Below are 19,747 nucleotides of genomic sequence, written 5' to 3'. Positions count from 1 at the left end.
CTCAGAAAACACTTGGGTACATACATTAGCGTAGTAGGCCTAAATATCCATCAACGTTTTATTGAACAAGTCTATTTCATATTTATGGCCACTGTAATATCACAAACAGTTTGAACAGTAACACTGTGTTTGAATGTTAAAGTGTTTCTTTGGCGTCCCACTTGATGGAGCTCACGTGCCACAAGTCCCACAGTTTGAGAATCACTGATCTAGAGCACAAGAAAAGGTTTTAAATGTAGATTAAAATCATCATAGGTACCCTTTAACTCAAATGTTTGCATTACATCTATCGTCAAAGTGTAAAAATATGTCAACCTCTTAAAGATATTTATCATAAATGGTAAGTTCCACTGTATTTACTTTTTGTTTGAGGTATGCTGACAAAGTATTATTAAAATTATATTGATTTAGAAATATATTTTTTTGCCCACATCCCACATCCCAAGCGTTCACTTTTATGTTGCACCGTAAATTAAGCTTTTTAAAAATATATATATCAACCATAGCTGTAGTAACATTTATTGTTGACACTGCTTTAAATCCAAAGATGTTCAAATTAAAATAATAATATTTAAAAAATTAACTGGTTAATTATTAATCAAATTACCTCCATGCATAACACCTGTGAAATTTGGTCTAACTATTATAGTTTTTAAGTTAACGTTTTTAATTGTTACGGTTCAAACACCTGCCGCCTCTCACTCTGTTGTGCGCTACGCTGAGCACACCTCGGGACACGCCCACGGGAGTTCCTGTCCTGCAGCAGCCACGCCTCCGCAACAATCAACATACCTGACGCTGATGAGATCTTCCCTGCCTTCCTAAGCCAGCGTGTCCTGCGTTCCAGTGCCAGAACGTAGCTACTTGTACCAGTACAGTAAGCCTTGCACGTCTCTGGCTTCCTTGCCAAGTGCTTGCTCGCTCTTTGTGTTTCCCCTCCTTTGTGCTCATCGTGTCTTGTCCTGTGTCATCATCCAGCAGCCCTATGTCATTCCCTGGTTTCGAGCTGTGTGTCTCGTCTCCCCGGATCCCCTCTGGACTTTACTGCTGCCTTCCCGGATCTCGACCTCGCCCCTGCCCCCGGACAATGACACCTTACTTCAGCCCCTGACAACCTGCCTGTCTCGGACCTCTGAGCTTGCCTTACCCTTTCTGGACTTCTGCATCGATATCAACACGCACCTTCAACACCACCCGGTAACACTCTACATATAATCGCTTCACATAGTCACACCATATATATTTGGACTAGTCACACCTTGTCAAAACACCCCCCAAACCAGTTCAAATCGTTTGTGCTACGTTTGTGCTGCAAACATTTTTGGTCTAATTATTATAGTTTTAAGTTATTAAAGTTGTGTTGTTTTATGTTATTAACACGTAATTACGTGTTATTAATCATAACTAGACCCAACTATGTCATATACTCCTCAAACTTGTCCCATTCTTTTGTGTTTAGATTTGTGCTGGTTTGTGCTGAAAACATTTTCGGTCAAACTATTATAGTTTTATGTTAATAATTTTATTAAATTTAAAAAAAAAAATTTTTTTAATTTGTTTTACTTTTATTAGTATTATTTTTATTTTGCAATTTTTACTTTTTATTCTACCCCTTTTACCGTATTGCTTTTGCACTATCTTTTTTAGCTCATTCATTGTTTATGTTCTTTGTTTTTTTGTTTTTTTGCTCTATGCTTTTTAACCTGTAAAGCACTTTGGTTCAATTTAAAAATTGTTGTAAACGTGTTATATAAATAAAGTTGACTTGACTTGACTTGACTTAATAAAGTTTAATGGTAAATCTTAATTTGTTAATAACTTAAAAACTAGGATAGTTAGTCCAACAATTTTTGCAGCACAAACGTAGCACAAACGATTGGGACAAGTTTGGGGAGATTTCGAAATGGTTGGAGGGCCGGTTATGAATAATAACACGTTAATACCGTTAAAAGCATAAAACGTTAATGACTTAAAACCGTAACGGCACAAACAAACATTTTTGCAGCACAAACGACTCGGACAAGTTTGGGGAGATTTGTTTACATAGTTGTGGTGTAGTTATGTTAAATAACACGTTAATAACATAAAACCATAAAAGGTTAAAAACTATAATAATTAGACAGAAAATGTTTTTTAGCACAAACGAAGCACAAACAATTGGTACTGGTTTTGGGAGGTTTTGACAAGATTTTGGGGGGGCGCTGGTTATTAAAATGACATGTTTTGGGGAAATGTTTACATAGCTGGGTGTAGTTATGATAAATAACACATTCATAACATAAAACCATAAAACGTTAATGAATTTAAAACTATATTAGTTACACAAAAAAATGTTTGCAGCACAAACAAAATATGGACAAGTTGGGGGGTATATATATTTACTAAATATTAATATTTTTTAATAATAATACTTATTATTATTATTATGGTAATGATAACAATGATTAAAACATACTAATATTATGTTCCAGAGTTATAAGCAGTGCGGTGAAATAAGTCATGATGAAAAATAAAAATAATACTACTAATTAAACTGTGTTATAAATGTATTATGTGTCGTGGCTTGTGCAGCCCTTTGAGACATTTGTGATTAAAGTCCTACTGAAACCCACTACTACCGACCACGCAGTCTGATAGTTTATATATCAATGATGAAATCTTAACATTGCAACACATGCCAATATGGCCGGGTTAACTTATAAAGTGCAATTTTAAATTTCCTGCGACACTTCCGGTTGAAAATGTCTAGATATGATGATGTATGCGCGTGACGTCACGGAGAGAACAGAAGTATTCGGACCCCATGGGATCCAATACAAAAAAGCTCTGTTTTCATCCCAAAATTCCACAGTATTCTGGACATGTGTGTTGGTGAATCTATTGCAAGTTTTTTAATGAACAATGGAGACTGCAAAGAAGAAAGCTGTAGGTGGGATCTGTGTATTAGCGGCAGACTACAGCAACACAACCAGGAGGACTTTGAGATGGATAGCAGACGGGCTAGCCGCCGACCTCACCTTGACTTCCTCCGTCTCCGGGCCGCCGACCGCATCGGTGATCGGGTGAAGTCATTTGTCGCTCTGTCGATCGCTGGAACGCAGGTGAGCACGGGTGTTGATGAGCAGATGAGGGCTGGCTGGCGTAGGTGGAGAGCTAATGTTTTTAGCGTAGCTCTGTGAGGTCCCGTTGCTAAGTTAGCTTCAATGGCGTCATTAGCAACAGCATTGTTAAGCTTCGACAGGCTGGAAAGCATTAACCGTGTATTTACATGTCCATGGTTTAATTGTATTGTTGATCTTCTGTCTATCCTTCCAGTCAGGAGTTTATTTATTTTGTTTCTATCTGCATTTGAGCCCGATGCTATCCCGTTAGCTCCGTAGCTAAAGTGTTTCGCCGATGTATTGTCGTGGAGATAAAAGTCACTGTGAATGTCCATTTTGCGTTCTCGACTCTCATTTTCAAGAGGATATAGTATCCGAGGTGGTTTAAAATACAAATCCGTGATCCACAATAGAAAAAGGAGAAAGTGTGGAATCCAATGAGCCCTTGTACCTAAGTTACAGTCAGAGCGAAAAAAGATACGTCCTGCACTGCACGCTAGTCCTTCACTCTTACGTTCCTCATCCACGAATCTTTCATCCTCGCTCAAATTAATGGGGTAATCGTTGCTTTCTCGGTCCGAATCTCTCCCGCTGCATTGTAAACAGTGGGAAAATGTGAGCAGCCCTTCCTCCTGTGACGTCACGCTACTTCCGGTATAGGCAAGGCTTTTTTTTATCAGCGACCAAAAGTTGCGAACTTTATCGTCGTTGTTCTCCACTAAATCCTTTCAGCAAAAATATGGCAATATCGCAAAATGATCAAGTATGACACATAGAATGGATCTGCTATCCCCGTTTAAATAAAAACATTTCATTTCAGTAGGCCTTTAAGGGCTATATAAGTAAAATTTGATTGATTGAATGATATTTACTGTTTCATTTTATGAACAAAGCGCTTGGTCTTACTGTGTTTGTTTGACCACTTATGTCAAACATTCCTGCCAAATATGGACATGTTTACATGAGAACCCATCCTAGTATCAAAGTTTTGATATTCTAGTCATGATCGTTTGCCAAATCAATAATATTAGTTAGTTGCTTTTTTTTCTTACAAGATAGCTAGCTCCAGGGACATGACCATGGGCCGTACTTATCAAGCTTCTTAGAATTACTCCTAAGAAGTCTGCTAAGAGTTGACTTAAGAGTAAATACATTCTTCGCTGAAAGCTGCACTTAAAAGTTAGTTATCAAGCATCTTACTCACACTTTCAGCGAAGTGTAGGACTGAATCTTAAGTGTCACACTCAGAGCTGAATTACGACATTACTATGTGCCGTAAACGGAATTTTAGGTGACGTAATTTCTGTGTCCATAGCAATGACCAATCACGGAAGGGAATCCGTTGTCTAAGAATAAAGAAATATCTTGGAAATATTTAAGTGGACAATGGGAGTGTATATTTTGACAATAAACCACAAAATAATACAAAACAAACTAGTCCCCGCCGGCACTCATGCTACCGCTCCCTCTCTTCTATCGCCCACACACTCACTGACGTCACTCACCTCACGGCCACACACATACGCTACTGTCATAACATTTTCTTTCCAATTCATTAATTCGGCAACTAATTTGAAACTGGTGTGGGTGGCTCTATATATACTAGCCCACTGCAGACACATGCAGAAATCAACAAGGAATCGAAAAGTATTAAATCTGTGACAAAAATAATATCTGCTCTGTCTAAACGATACCGTTTGATCAGCTGCTCGTCATAAAAAAAACAAAACAAAACATTGTTCCGTTCCCTGAACGTTCGCGCACGTCTCTCTCGCCTCAGTGCCATCCCCTGCTGGCAACTCCTAACCACTTAAGACACCTCTGAAGGTCTCTTAAATATCGTGGAGAGTAGGAGTGATTCTTAGACTTAAGAACGTTGATAAAAAGCTTTTATTCTTAAGTTTGAGAGTAGGACTAAATTTCGCAAATTCTCAGGACTTAAGTGTAAAATGGCACTCTAAGAAGCTTGATAAGTACGGCCCCAGATGTTGTTTGGCTGAAGCAGCTAAGGCTTCGACCAATGATGTGGTTTTTCCTGAGAATCAACCTTTGATTTGACACCTCCATGTGCTGATATTTTATTTTCCTGCACACTTTTTTTTTTTTACAGTCCTAATATTGTTCAGCGACTGTAAATTATGCAAGGTTTTGTTTCGTTTAGACACATTTCATTTAGACCTTTATGTCCTATAGACTATGCACGTTCCCACCAGAGGTTGCTTATCCTGCTGTGCAGAGAAGTCCACTACACACATGTTTGTCTACTATTCCTACAAACTTCCTCTGAGATTGTGTCTGATCGGAGCCCCCTCCCCCGCCGCCAGGCCCACTCACCGTATCAATCCCCAGGTCACATTTCCTTGTTAAGCCATCATCATTATCCTTGAGCAGCAAAGTGTAAATCCCTGGTCACCTTTCAGTAATACAAAGTAGATGAGATGAAGAGTTATTGGATTCAAAGTGTTTGTGAGCAGAATGATTATTTCTTGATCTTGAGAGCCGTCCCCATCCATGCAGAGAAATCACAAGCGTGGTTTTCTTTGCACAGCACGACCAAACTTTACCTGACGTCTTTCCTGCGTGATAGTCGGGATGGGCACCAAAACCTGGTTCCATAATGGCCACAGTGCTAATGTAAACAGTAGGAACCAGAAGCTAAGAACTTAGCGCTGATATTATGCACCACGACAGTTACTATTAGCAAGGTTGCATTCATGAAAGCCCGGAATTATAAGCATCAACATTACAACAAACATTAATTTTTTTGCACGTTCCCTGTATTGCCACGGCAATTATGACAATACGGTGTGTATTTTAATTCCTACTTAGTTAATTGCTACAATTTAGTAATTTTAATTACCAGTCTGTTCCACTTGAATGTCACACAATCCCATAAAAATTTTAAAAAGCATTGGGGTTTTTTTCACCGTTTTTATTATTTTTATATTTAAAGTTCCGGTCCGAGCACAATTTTTAAAGTAGCCATTTGGTACTAGTATTGGTTAAAACGCTCCTGGATACGTTCGCACTGTACAAAAACACAAAGGGATACGAAAAACGAGACTAACTTTTTGGCAAACATTTTGGTGGAAAACCAAATCATGAGAAAAGTGTGGCGTACAAAAAAATTAGGTGTCACTGTATAGCCTCCTGAGAACCAACTTTTTGGTCTGTTTCTTTTGTCAGTTACACATTTTGGGGGGGAAAAAACCTACCAAAACAAAACACAAATGTCCACTGCAGGGGACGCTGGTTCTCAGGAGTATGTAGTTTATCCAGGTGCATCTAACAGTTTATACACTTCATAGGTAGCGTACACTTTAAGTACCAGTAGAGTGGAAAAAACAATTTGCCTTTATATTGAATCTTTTATCATATATATATGATTTGTGACACCAAAAGACTTACAAAAGTTTGCGAATAAATAGATATGACCAAAAAGTATCGATTCCCGAGACATTTTGAGAGAGAATGAGGAAGCCAGTCACGTGATCTGTGACGTAGCATTAGAAAACACAGATATCTTCCCCGTCAACAACAATACTAATCACGCAGACTTTGTGAAAGCCAGCAAAGATGACTTTGAGAAAATGTATGATCCAGAATCTTAAATTTTTGAGCCCGAATACAAAGAGGATGAGCAATACGTTTTAGAAGCCGAGTGTTAAACGGATGCAGCTTTATATATGTATATATATATATATATATTTATATATAGCATCAACAGCATTACTAGGTGCTAAACATACAAACTAACCATAATAAAACAAACATTTATGGTAATATTTCCATTCTCGCTGGGATGTCGACCGACGGGAAGCTCACATAATTCCTTTTAGATGAAGATTCAATCACAATCCTCACAAAGGGTTAAACAATAGTTCCTGCAAATAGCCTCTTTTTAAAAAAGTTTAAGTTAAAGTACCACTGATAGTCACACACACGCTAGGTGTGGTGAAATTACCCTCTGCATTTGACCCATCCCCTTGTTCCACCCCCTGGGAGGTGAGGGGAGCAGTGAGCAGCAGCGGTGGCGGCGCTCTGGAATCATTTTGGTGATTTAACCCCCAATTCCAGCCCATGATGCTGAGTGCCAAGCAGGGAGGTAATGGGTCCCATTTTATAGACTTTGATATGACTCGGCCGGGTTTTGAACTCACAACCTACCGATCTCAGGGCGGACACTCTAACTACAAATCTAAATAAGGATTTATTTATTTGTTGATTTTTTGTTTGTTTGAATTGTAGTTTTTGAACAAAATGGTCTAATTACAAACTGTGAACCAGGAGAAAGGTCTGGACTACAGGCAGGTGCTCAGTTTTTTTGTCTTTTTCACCATCTCGCAGGGATGTCAAATTCGACCAGCCTCTCGGTCCATGGCCTCATCTGTATACTACCAGGTGAGAGATGCATGAATTATAGTTTAGAATTTACTTACTAGCAAGTTTGAGACGAAGCAGAAGCAGTTGCCGGCTCAGTGTGTCAACAGTAGCAACGCAAGCTAGCATCAGCCTACTGCTATCAATCCGCCGCTAACATAGTCGGTCTGCATTGCCACTTATAATAACAATATCACCCATATTTGGTTAATTTTCAGGCCATGACATGTAAATGGGGTGTTGTTGGCGATTTCTGTATATTTTTTAGAGGGTATAATGGGCGCAACAGAGGACCCTCAATCTGTTGACTCAATTGTTAGCTATTTATTTATGATTTCGAATGCATATAAAAAGCATATGTGTTCTTGTCTTACATAATTATTGTGTATGATAAACAAGACATCTCTTTCCAATGTTTGTGTATTTCCAGTATGACTGATCTGATACTATGGTCAGAGTGCAGAAGCGTTAGAATAGAATAGAATAGAATAGAATAGAATAGAATAGAATAGAATAGAATAGAATGGACTTTATTGTCCCTATATTTGCATATAACGAGATTAAGGACTCCAATATAAGGCGCGGTAGTGGGAACAAATATGGGGTAAATAAATAAATAATAAAATAAAATAAATTACACAACAGGCAATAAGAAAAAAACTAACAATTGAAATAAACAGACTACTATCCAATAAAAATATTAAGCAATCCTGTACAATATACAAAACACTATAGAAATACAAAATACTGTACAATATACAGAACAAGACAAGAGTACCGGAGTAATAAATAACAATCAGTGTCGGACGTATTACTACAGTGACGTACAGAATCTACGGACATTTTCAAAGATATTCGGAGCGGAATATTCAAATTGGCCAACTGGATTTGTAGCATTTTGTGATGTTTAGACGTTTTTTTCACATACTTTGCGGATTGCAAATTCAATTGGATATGTTACAGCTCAAGCACCTACCGCCACACATTCAGCTGTGCGCTCCTCTGAGCACACCGCTGGACACACCTCTCATGCTGTGGCAACGCCTCCGCGCGGCTTCACTTACTCTGTGAACAACACACCTGACGCTGATGAGGACTCCACTTCCTTCTCAAGCCAGCGTGTCCTGCGTTCCAGTGCCAGAACATAGCTACTTGTACCAGTACAGTAAGCCTTACACGTCTCTAGCTTTCCTCGCCTACGTGGTTCCTCGCTGTCTGTGTTTTCCCTCCTCTGTGCTCACCGTGTCTCGTCCTGTGTCGTCATCCTGCAGCTCCGCGTCATTCCCTGGTTTCGAGGTGTGTGTCTCGTCTCCCCGGATTCCCTCTGGACTTCCTGCTGCCTCCGCGAATCTCAACCTTTCACCTGCCCCCGGACTACGATGCCTCGCTCCAGTCCCTGACCTCTTGCCTGTGCCCAGACATCCGAGCCTGCCTTGCCCTCTCTGGACTTCCGCATCTTTCTCATCACGAACCTTTAACACCTCCCGGTAACACTCAACATATAATCGCTTCACATAGTCACACCACATGTATTTGGATTAATTACACACATCATTCTATTGGATCAATAAATACGCTGCAAGCTAAGTGACTTCCCTGTCTTCGTGCCGTCACCTTATCCACTGTACCGTTACAGGATATGTTTTAATGTATACAATGAAACCCAATTACGCATATAAAGTCAACTGGTACTTTAAGCCTTGTCGGGAACTAAAATGGCAGCTAACTTTCCCGATAAGTGAACGCACACAAACGCCTCAAAGCTGTTCTCTGCTCTCTGTGTAACGCCACGAATGGGAGGGTTTTGGCGACAAAAATAACATTCTTAGCAGTGAAAGTGTTTTTTTGTCACTTGGCAAAAGCTGTTTTGTTTTTTTCCTTTTGACACAGGCGCTCGAGCAAGGAGCAATTTGTGATAGGACGAGATATTAGTCATCGAAACATTTCACAAAGGCACAGCAAGAGACAAACGCGGCAATTTGGGAAACAAAAGTGAAGACGCTCGCTTACAAAAAATGCAGACTCATAATAGCACTTGATATGTCTTCAGTATTTGTTATTATCGCGACAATGCGGCGCCTTACTTTCAGAAAAAGCAATTTTCTCCAGTATGTTTTGAATGAACTCTGTGCCTTTTTCTATTTGGAGATCAGAAAACCAAACAAATAAGAAACAGGGGGCCTAATTTACTGCGATGCAAATACCTCGCGCTAAACAGCGTGCGCAATCTATAAAACGGTGTGTACTATGAGTGGGTGTTTTGCGTGTGATTTACTACGACCGCCTGTGCAATTGAAAATATGTGTGCATGTGTGGCCATGGTCCATGCTGTGTGTGTTAAGTCTGTGGGCCTGGAGTCGCTCTGCATGCGGTGGCGAAGGAACAGAGTTTACCTTTACAGGTGTTGTTGACAGCGAATGAGTTTGTTTCAGTGCTCAAGGGGAATTCTCGAAGTAACTACGTTGCCAAGTCACAGCCAGGGGAAACAATCTACACTGGAAACTTTGTGACTCTTAATTGTCTATTTCTGGTCCTTAAATTCATCCTGCAGGGCAGAGGGTCTGATACTTTCCAAAATCAAAAAAGTGAGTGTCCACAGTTCTGCCCGCATCTTCCAATCGTTTGTGGCAGCTTCGGAGTACCTTGAATGGCTGCCAGCATTTTCCAAATTGTCGATACTGTACAGTGTGTGATGATCCGTTGCCCGGTTTATGACTCCCTTAGTTCTGTTTCAGCACCCCTGGGTTTGTGTTTCTTGGTTGTCATGGGTGCTGATTATTTTTACCTGCCTCTGATTAGTGTTCGGGACGCTCACCTGCTCCCGGGCACTAATCAGAGAGCTATTCATTCCTGCCTTTCGCTACACTCGGTCTGGCTGTCTTGTTTGCTTCATGCAACATTCATTACCTTTGTCACCCATGCTTTTGATTCCTGTGCTAAGTTTCGCCTTAGCTCCCCGTGCTATCAGCATGCTGTATTTTTGTATTTGGAACGATTTATGGACAATGAATCTCTGTCTTACCTGCACCTTGCCTCCGGAGTTCCTGCTGCATCTTGGAAGAACGACCCGCGCATCACCATGCGTCCCAGACGTAATACAGTGCTTACTCCAATCAGCAGATGTCCTGTTATCATGATTCCAAATAGGCAGATATTGTCAGCGTCCTCGACTGAAAGGGTCGTCGTTTGTCCAGCAACAACCGTTCCGACAGGACAAACAGCTTCCCCTGAACCCGAGTTCTTGTCAATTTTGTTGAGAAGCAAGTTGATCAATTCCATTGTTTAGATTTGGGGAGCAGTGCAAAAAGAGGCAACCGGAAAGTTAAGACAAGACGAAACAAAGAATCAGGCAGGGCAGACACGTAGAGGGAGCGTGGCCGTCTTTGCCAAGAGCCAAGAATGAAACTTGTGTTTTAACGATGTCAACATTTTTTAATAAACTTAACTTCAGCATAGTAATTTAAAAACAAGTGGATTGTTCATTGTGTTGCTCAAGGTAATATTATTTATATGATGCTGGGACACCCATGATTTTAGCCTTTCAAAGCATCTCTTGGACCATCATTTTTAGACCCTGGTATTTGTGAAAATCTGGTAATGGCCCTGAGTGCATCTGCATTAAAATCACTTTTATTTTTTTATTTTTTTACCACCGAAGGGGCGCTAATTGGAGAAAGAGGCTGCACTTACTCCACTCGAGATGCAAACAATTGGATACTTAAAGCAGTTTTTTTATAATAATATACAAAACCCAAAACCAGTGAAGTCGGCATGTTTTGTAATTTGTAAATAAAAACAGAATACAATGATTTGCAAATCCTTTTCAACTTATATTCATATGAATAATCTGCAAAGACAATATATTTAATGTTCGAACTGAGAAACTTGTTTTTTTTTTGGCAAATAATCATTAACTTACAATTTTATGGCAGCAACACATTGCAAAAAAGTTGGCACTTGGGCATTTTTACCACTGTTTTACGTGGCCTTTCCTTTTAACAACACTCAGTAAACGTTTGGGAACTGAGGTTGTTCAACAGTCCGGGGTCTCCGTTGTGGTATTTGACGCTTCATAATGTGCCGCACATGTTCAATGGGAGACAGGTCTGGACTACAGGCAGGCCAGTCTAGTACCCGCACTCTTTTACTATGAAGCCACGCTGTTGTAACACGTGGCTTGGCATTGTCTTGCTGAAATAAGCAGGGGCGTCCATGATAACGTTGCTTGGATGGCAACATACAGTATGTTGCTCCAAAACCTGTATGTACCTTTCAGCATTAATGGTGCCTTCACAGATGTATAAGTTACCCATGCCTTGGGCACTAATACACCCCCATACCATCAGTTTATTTAATTGAATATAGGTTGAAAAGTAATTTGCAAAGCATTGTATTCTGTTTTTAATTACGATTTACACATTGTGCCAACTTTACTGGTTTTGGAGTTTGTATATTCCATGTGAATAGAGCAAATGGCATTAAAAATCATTAAAGAACACCAAAACGCATACATTTGGTACTGGTACCAAAATGTATTTCAAAACGTTTCGTTACTTTTCGATACTTCTGTAAATAAAGGGAACCACAAAAAAATGGCATTATTGGCTTTACTTTAACAAAAAATCTTACAGTATATTAAACATATGTTTCTTATTGCAAGTTTGTCCTTAAATAAAATAGTGAACATACAAGACAACTTGTCTTTTAGTAGTAAGTAAACAAACAAAGGCTCCTAATTAGTCTGCTGACGTATGCAGTAACATATTGTGTCATTTCTATTATTTTGTCAAAATTATTAAGGACAAGTGGTAGAAAAATGTGTTCATTTACAGGATCATACAGAGGTCATATTCAAAGTCTGGGACATATTTCCTGAGTTTATAAACATAATACAAATTTTAAAAAAACGAAAAAAGATTTTGTGATGCTAAAAAATATCGATGTAATCATAGTAGTATCGACTAGATACACTCTTGTACTTGGTATCATTACAGACTGGTGGATCTACACCTAACATTCACTGTAATTTACAGTGAATGTTAGGTGTAGATCCACCAGTGGCGTTTGTTTACATTGTGATACCGGTGAGCTACGGTGTGTAGTGAAGCATGTTTAGCTATTCCTCATCCTGCAGGGATGATACTTGTAAGAAACATACTTTATTTGTTGCCATGGAGACAAGGATTAGTGATTTAGAAGTAGCTAAAACACTGCAGGTGCTAGCTAGCCATGTCTCAAAGCACCTCTTCCTGAGGGTGTTTCAGTGTTATAACTTCACCTTTATCTTTAGTTTTTAGACCAAAATGCGTCCGTTCTCCCTTTTCTGTCTTCACACATCGTCTGTTTGTAAGTACTCCGTGATTGTGCGCTGCCGAACATGCTCCTCTGCACGTAAAACCAGCAATGTCACGACGTGACGACGACGGAGGGGCGAGGCAAGGTGGACCGGTACTACCGAATATGATTCATTAGTATCGCGGTACTATACCAATACCGGTATACCGTACAACCCTACATTGAACTTGTGAAGGGTGGAAATGACGCTGCAGAGCGGTGATGTCATCAGACTTTAAAACTTTTAAAAGGTAGCACACATTTGGACGTTTTCTCAGTTGTGGCTACTTTAATACAGCAAATAATGATTGTATTATTGTACATATGACATGTTTTGTGGTACTTATTTCGAGAACACTTACTTTCTTAAAGTTTTAGCCTTGAAGTACACTTTCTTTATGTTTTTTTGTCTCTTTTGCACTGACAAGAAAGCCAATAGCTACTCGTGGCGCCACAGATGATTTCTGTCATTCTCGGAGAAAGAGCGCCGTGTTGGACGTGGACTTTTTGTGCAGACAGCTGCGCACACACAGCGTGATGGTGTTTCTAAGGTTATTGGATTCGCCAGTGTGTACTTTGCGCCCCGGACTCACCAGCCGACTCACGGCGGTACAAGGAGCGACTTTAGCCGGATGGTAAATGGAAGCTTTCAGTTTTATTAGCTGCCTGCGCTCGGCTCGCCATAAAAGCTTAGTGTGGCCAAAATACAGACACACTACAACATATGAGCATCTTTGTTTCTTCTTATTCATACAGCACTCCTATTTCAAACGTATTGAAAATTAGTGTATATGTATATTATACACACACACACACACACGCACACACATATTTATATATATATATATATATATATATATATATATATATATATATATATATATATATATATATATATATATATATATATATATATATATATATATATATATATATATATATATATATATATATATATATATATATATATATATATATATAACTTATATATTTAATTGAATAGACTGCAGACAAGATATTTAAAGGCCTACTGAAATGAATTGTTTTTATTTAAACGGGGATAGCAGATCTATTCTATGTGTCATACTTGATCATTTCGCGATATTGCCATATTTTTGCTGAAAGGATTTAGTATAGAACAACGACGATAAAGATTGCAACTTTTGGTATCTGATAAAAAAAAGGCTTGCACCTACCGGAAGTAGCGTGACGTAGTCAGTTGAACATATACGCAAAGTTCCCTATTGTTTACAATGATGGCCGCATGAAGTGAGAGAGATTCGGACCGAGAAAGCGACAATTTCCCCATTAATTTGAGCGAGGATGAAAGATTTGTGGATGAGTAAAGTGCAAGTGAAGGACTAGTGGGGAGTTGAAGCTATTCAGATAGGGAAGATGCTGTGAGAGCCGGGGGTGACCTGATATTCAGCTGGGAATGACTACAACAGTAAATAAACACAAGACATATATATACTCTATTAGCCACAACACAACCAGGCTTATATTTAATATGCCACAAATTAATCCTGCATAAAAACACCTGCGTGTTTGTTATGCTAGCTCCTAGCTCCATAGAACACGCCAATACAATTAAAACACCTGATCAACACACACAATCACTCAGCCCAAAAGACCGTTTACCTAACCCAAGGTTCATAAAGCTTATATATTTTTAAAAAGTTACGTACGTGACGCGCACATACGGTCAAGTTATCGAATGTTTAGCAGCCAAGGCTGCATACTCACGGTACCTGATATTCAGCTGGGAATGACTACAACAGTAAATAAACACAAGACATATATATACTCTATTAGCCACAACACAACCAGGCTTATATTTAATATGCCACAAATGAATCCTGCATAATAACACCTGCGTGTTTGTTATGCTAGCTCCTAGCTCCTCTGCTAGCTCCTAGCTCCATAGAACACGCCAATACAATTCAAACACCTGATCAACACACACAATCACTCAGCCCAAAAGACCGTTCACCTAACCCAAGGTTCATAAAGCTTATATATTTTTAAAAAGTTACGTACGTGACGCGCACGTACGGTACGGTACGTGTTATGCTAGCTCCTAGCTCCTCTGCTAGCTCCTAGCTCCATAGAACACGCCAATACAATTCAAACACCTGATCAACACACACAATCACTCAGCCCAAAAGACCGTTCACCTAACCCAAGGTTCATAAAGCTTATATATTTTTAAAAAGTTAAGTACGTGACGCGCACGTACGGTACGGTACGTGTTATGCTAGCTCCTAGCTCCTCTGCTAGCTCCTAGCTCCATAGAACACGCCAATACAATTCAAACACATGATCAACACACACAATCACTCAGCCCAAAAGACCGTTCACCTAACCCAAGGTTCATAAAGCTTATATATTTTTAAAAAGTTATGTACATACGCAAAAAAAAGCCAAAGCTGCATACTCACAGTAGCACGTCTGCGTCTTTGTCATCCAAATCAAAGTAATCCTGGTAAGAGTCTGTGTTGTCCCAGTTCTCTACAGGCGTCTGTGTATCCAAGTCAAAAGTCCTCCTGGTTAGAGTCTCTGTTATCCGAGTTCTTCCATCTTGACTGCATCTTTCGGGAATGTAAACAAAGAAGCGCCGGCTGTGTACTGTTGTGGCTGACTACGTTCGAAAAATACGTCCATTTCGCACCGACAACTTTCTTCTTTGCTTGCTCGGCTTCCTTCTCCATAATGCAATGAACATGATTGAAACAGATTCACGAACACAGATGTCCAGAATACTGTGGAATTATGAAATGAAAACAGAGCTTTTTTGTATTGGCTTCAATGTGGAAGGCATACCCGTGTTCGCCGGTCTACGTCACGCGCATACGTCATCCTCAGAGGCGTTTCGAACCGGAAGTTTAGCGGCAAATTTAAAATGTCACTTTATAAGTTAACCCGGCCGTATTGGCATGTGTTATAATGTTAAGATTTCATCATTGATATATAAACTATCAGACTGCGTGGTCGGTAGTAGTGGGTTTCAGTAGGCCTTTAATGTTCCAACTGTTTTTTTGCAAATAATTTATTAACTTAGAATTTAATGGCAGCAACACATTGCAAAAAAATTGGCAGAGGGGCATTTTTACCACTGTGTTACATGGCCTTTCCTTTTAACAACACTCAGTAATCTATTAGGAACTGAAAAGACCAATTTTTGAAGCTTTTCAGGTAGAATTCTTTCCCATTCTTGCTTGATGTACAGCTTAAGTTTTTCAACAGTCCGGGGGTCTCCGTTGTGGTATTTTACGCGTCATAATGCGCCACACATTTTCAATGGGAGACAGGTCTGGGCTACAGGCAGGCCAGTCTAGGACTCGCACTCTTCTACTATGAAGCCACGCTGTTGTAACACGCGGCTTGGCATTGTCTTGCTGAAATAAGCAGGGGCGTCCATGAAAAGATGTTGCTTGGATGGCCTTTTAGCATTAATGGTGCATTCACAGTTTTGTAAGTTACCCGTGCCTTGGGCACTAATACACCCCTATACCATCACAGATGCTGACTTTTGAACTTTGCACCTATAACAGTCCGGATGGTTCTTTTCCTCTTTGGTCCGGAGGACACAACGTCCACAGTTTCCCAAAAACATTTGAAATGTGGACTCGTCAGACCACAGAACACTTTTCCAATTTGCATCAGTCCATCTTAGATGAACACGGGCCCAGCGAAGTCGGCAGCGTTTCTGGGTGTTGTTGATTGTTGAATGACTTTCGCTTTGCGAATCTGATTGTTGGGTTGACGATTCGATTCCGATTTTAAAAAGGACCAAATTAGGCATAATAATGTGTTAATTCCACGACTGTATATATCGGTATCGGTTGATATTGAATCGGTAATTAAGAGTTGGACAATATCGGGATATCGGATATCGGCAAAAAAGTCATTGTCTGACATCTCTAATTTTAATCACATTGCGCTACTATCGGTACTACACTTGCTAATGATACGATTGGTACTTGGATCGATCAATGCATATACTTCCAATGTAATTAGATATTAATTTAAAAAAAAAAGAAAAATCCTTATTGTTACTTAGTAACTCTATTTGATGCCTGCGTACCCCTAGGGTGGTACACATACTGTACCAGTCACGGCGACCCCTGATTTAATTGTTTGTCTTTTAGCCAGACTTCTCGTTGTGTGCTAACATTAGCACGAGTGCTAAATCTTCTGTAAAGTTCAGACTCTTGAGCAGAGCTTTTAAGGACTTAAAGATTACACCAGGGGTGTCCAAAGTGCGGCCCGGGGGCCATTTGCGGCCCGCAGCTAATTGTTTACCGGCCCGCCACACATTCTGGAAATACTATTGTAAAAATAAAAAATAACATTAAAAAAAGTGGAATGAGGTGAAATCTAACGAGAAAAAGTTGCAATGTTGACACAAAAGCTGCCGCGCAGGCTGTTTTTTTTTCTTTTGTCTTTCATTATTTTTCTTTTTTTGCCATTGCTCAAAAAATAATAATAATGACAAAAAATCCATGTTATAATGAATTATTTTCAGGGCTCCAATTACTTCAAATATTTCACTTTAAAATGTTTTATGTGGTAAATATTGCATATATTGTGTCGTAGCCATATAAAAACATCAAAGTTTTCTTTGACAAAAGTGCATAAAACAAACAAAATAATTGTTCCAGCATAAAATCGACAGATGTATCTGAAGTTGATCTCGTAACTTAAGTGTTAAAAGTAAAAGAAAAACCTAATAAAAATGTATCACTTTATGAGTGGGGCACCTTTTGGATCCCAAATATATTTAGTGATTTTTTATTTATCTTTTCACTGTGATTATTTAAAAATATGAAATAATTAAAGTCAATGGTGTCCTGCATTATTGATATTTTAGGGCTCTAATTACCAAATACTGCATATTTCAGTTTTACTATAAAAAAAAACTAAGTTGTTTTTGACAGAAAAGCCAAAAAACATTTTATTTAATTTGTATTACTTTATATCAACTTGAAGTTGATATAGAGAGTTACTGTAAGCGTTAAATAATTAAAATAAACAAATAATCTGACTTATTTTTAACATTTTAATGACTGAGACCCTTTATGGTCCCCGGGACCCCTAAAGGTAAAATAAATAAAACATCCATATATTTTTTTATGGTTTGAAAATGAAAAATATCAAAATGGCCCCCACATGTTTTAATTTTTCCGTGTGCGGCCCTCAGTGGAAAAAGTTTGGACACCCCTGGATTACACGTTATGTTTAGCAAACAAATTCTTTAAGCATATTTGACAAACGGCTTCTTTAGTAGTTCTCACACGGTCGACAGGAAAAAGCCAATGTTCAGACTGGTTTGACATATTGTTAGTCCCCAGTGTGGCCGTTTGCCAGGTGGATTTCCACTGTCCCACTTTTAGCACCTGATGGATAGAATGAGGCAGTTTATTTACATATCGATGACCAACAACCTCACCCCGCCTCATGTTTTTAGTTATTTCTTTATTTTTAACAAAAGTTAGCGCTGCCTCCTCTCGACGGCCACGGGCCAGATTGATGGCTACGACTCTAAAGTTATATTTCCGGCGACGCTCCCCTGACGATATTCTGCGAGCTGCTTGCGCTGGCGACTGCTGCCGTGTCTGACTCTGTCAGGGGACGCATACTTAATAATGACACTACGTAAACACTTCGACGGCAGACTTGGGGGGGTGGGGGGGTGGAGGCGTAAAATGATGTACAAACCGTTCCATCATGCTTCAAACGTCATAGCCTCGGAAGAAACGGGACAAAAAGAATTGTTAAGTGCCATATTTGTTATTGTTCGCCCATCCGTTTGTGAGGAAGTTGGCTACATCCTGGTTACCATTTTTCATTTTGGTGTCTGAGGGAGGTAATGTTTTCATCTTGACTTAAACATAAGTTATGTGTCATGATCATATTAGACGGGCATGTACCGCATACTTTTTTAAATGCGTTTTTGTTTTCTGTCCATTGGTTAACTGGCATGCTACTTAGACGACTGGGACGTACCTTTTATGTATTTTTGTTTTATGCCAATCTGCTAGCTAGCAGGCTCCTTCATGTTTTTTAGGATGTATGAGGGGTGTGGGAAAAAATCGATTCGAATTTGAATCGCGATTCTCACGTTGTGCGTTTCAGAATCGATTCTCATTTTAAAAAAATCGATTTATTTATTTAAAAACTTTTTTTTTTTTTTTTTTTTTAAGTTAATCAATCCAACAAAACAATACACAGCGATACCATAACAATGCAATCCAATTCCAAAACCAAACCCGACCCAGCAACACTCAGAACTGCAATAAACAGAGCAATTGAGAGGAGACACAAACACGACACAGAACAAACACAAAAGTAGTGAAACAAAAATGAATATTATCAACAACAGTATCAATATTAGTTACAATTTCAACATAGCAGTGATTAAAAATCCCTCATTGACATTATCATTAGACATTTATAAAAAAAAAATAGATTAAAAAAAGAACAATAGTGTCACAGTGGCTTACACTTGCATCGCATCTCATAAGCTTGACAACACACTGTGTCCAATATTCTCACAAAGATAAAATAAGTCATATTTTTGGTTCATTTAATAGTTAAAACAAATTTAAATTATTGCAATCAGTTGATAAAACGTTGTCCTTTACAATTATAAAAGCTTTTTACAAAAATCTACTACTCTGCTTGCATGTCAGCAGACTGGGGTAGATCCTGCTGAAATCCTATGTATTGAATGACTAGAGAATTGTTTTGAATCGGGAAAAAAAATCGTTTTTGAATCGAGAATCGTGCTGAATTGAAAAAAAAATCGATTTTGAATCGAATCGTGACCCCAAGAATCGATATTGAATCGAATCGTGGAACACCCAAAGATTCACAGCCCTAATGTACAACGACCGTGACTTAGAATTTACTGTATGTGTTTTTGTTTT

The 19,747-nt window shown here is 39.0% G+C and overlaps 1 long non-coding RNA gene across 1 annotated transcript; it reads left to right on the top strand.

The window, feature by feature from the left end:
* The first annotated feature begins 1,106 nt into the window (after window positions 1-1,106).
* On the top strand, window positions 1,107-8,486 carry LOC133638865 (uncharacterized). Its single transcript, XR_009823696.1, has 3 exons — window positions 1,107-1,197; window positions 7,449-7,502; window positions 8,445-8,486. It is a non-coding gene; the product is annotated as an uncharacterized LOC133638865 (long non-coding RNA).
* Window positions 8,487-19,747: the final 11,261 nt, after the last annotated feature.

Source organism: Entelurus aequoreus, linkage group LG21 (genome assembly GCF_033978785.1).
Source record: "Entelurus aequoreus isolate RoL-2023_Sb linkage group LG21, RoL_Eaeq_v1.1, whole genome shotgun sequence".
Lineage (NCBI taxonomy): Eukaryota > Metazoa > Chordata > Actinopteri > Syngnathiformes > Syngnathidae > Entelurus > Entelurus aequoreus.
The sequence above is the reverse complement of the archived record's forward strand: the minus strand, read 5'-3'. Positions and strand labels throughout refer to the sequence as shown.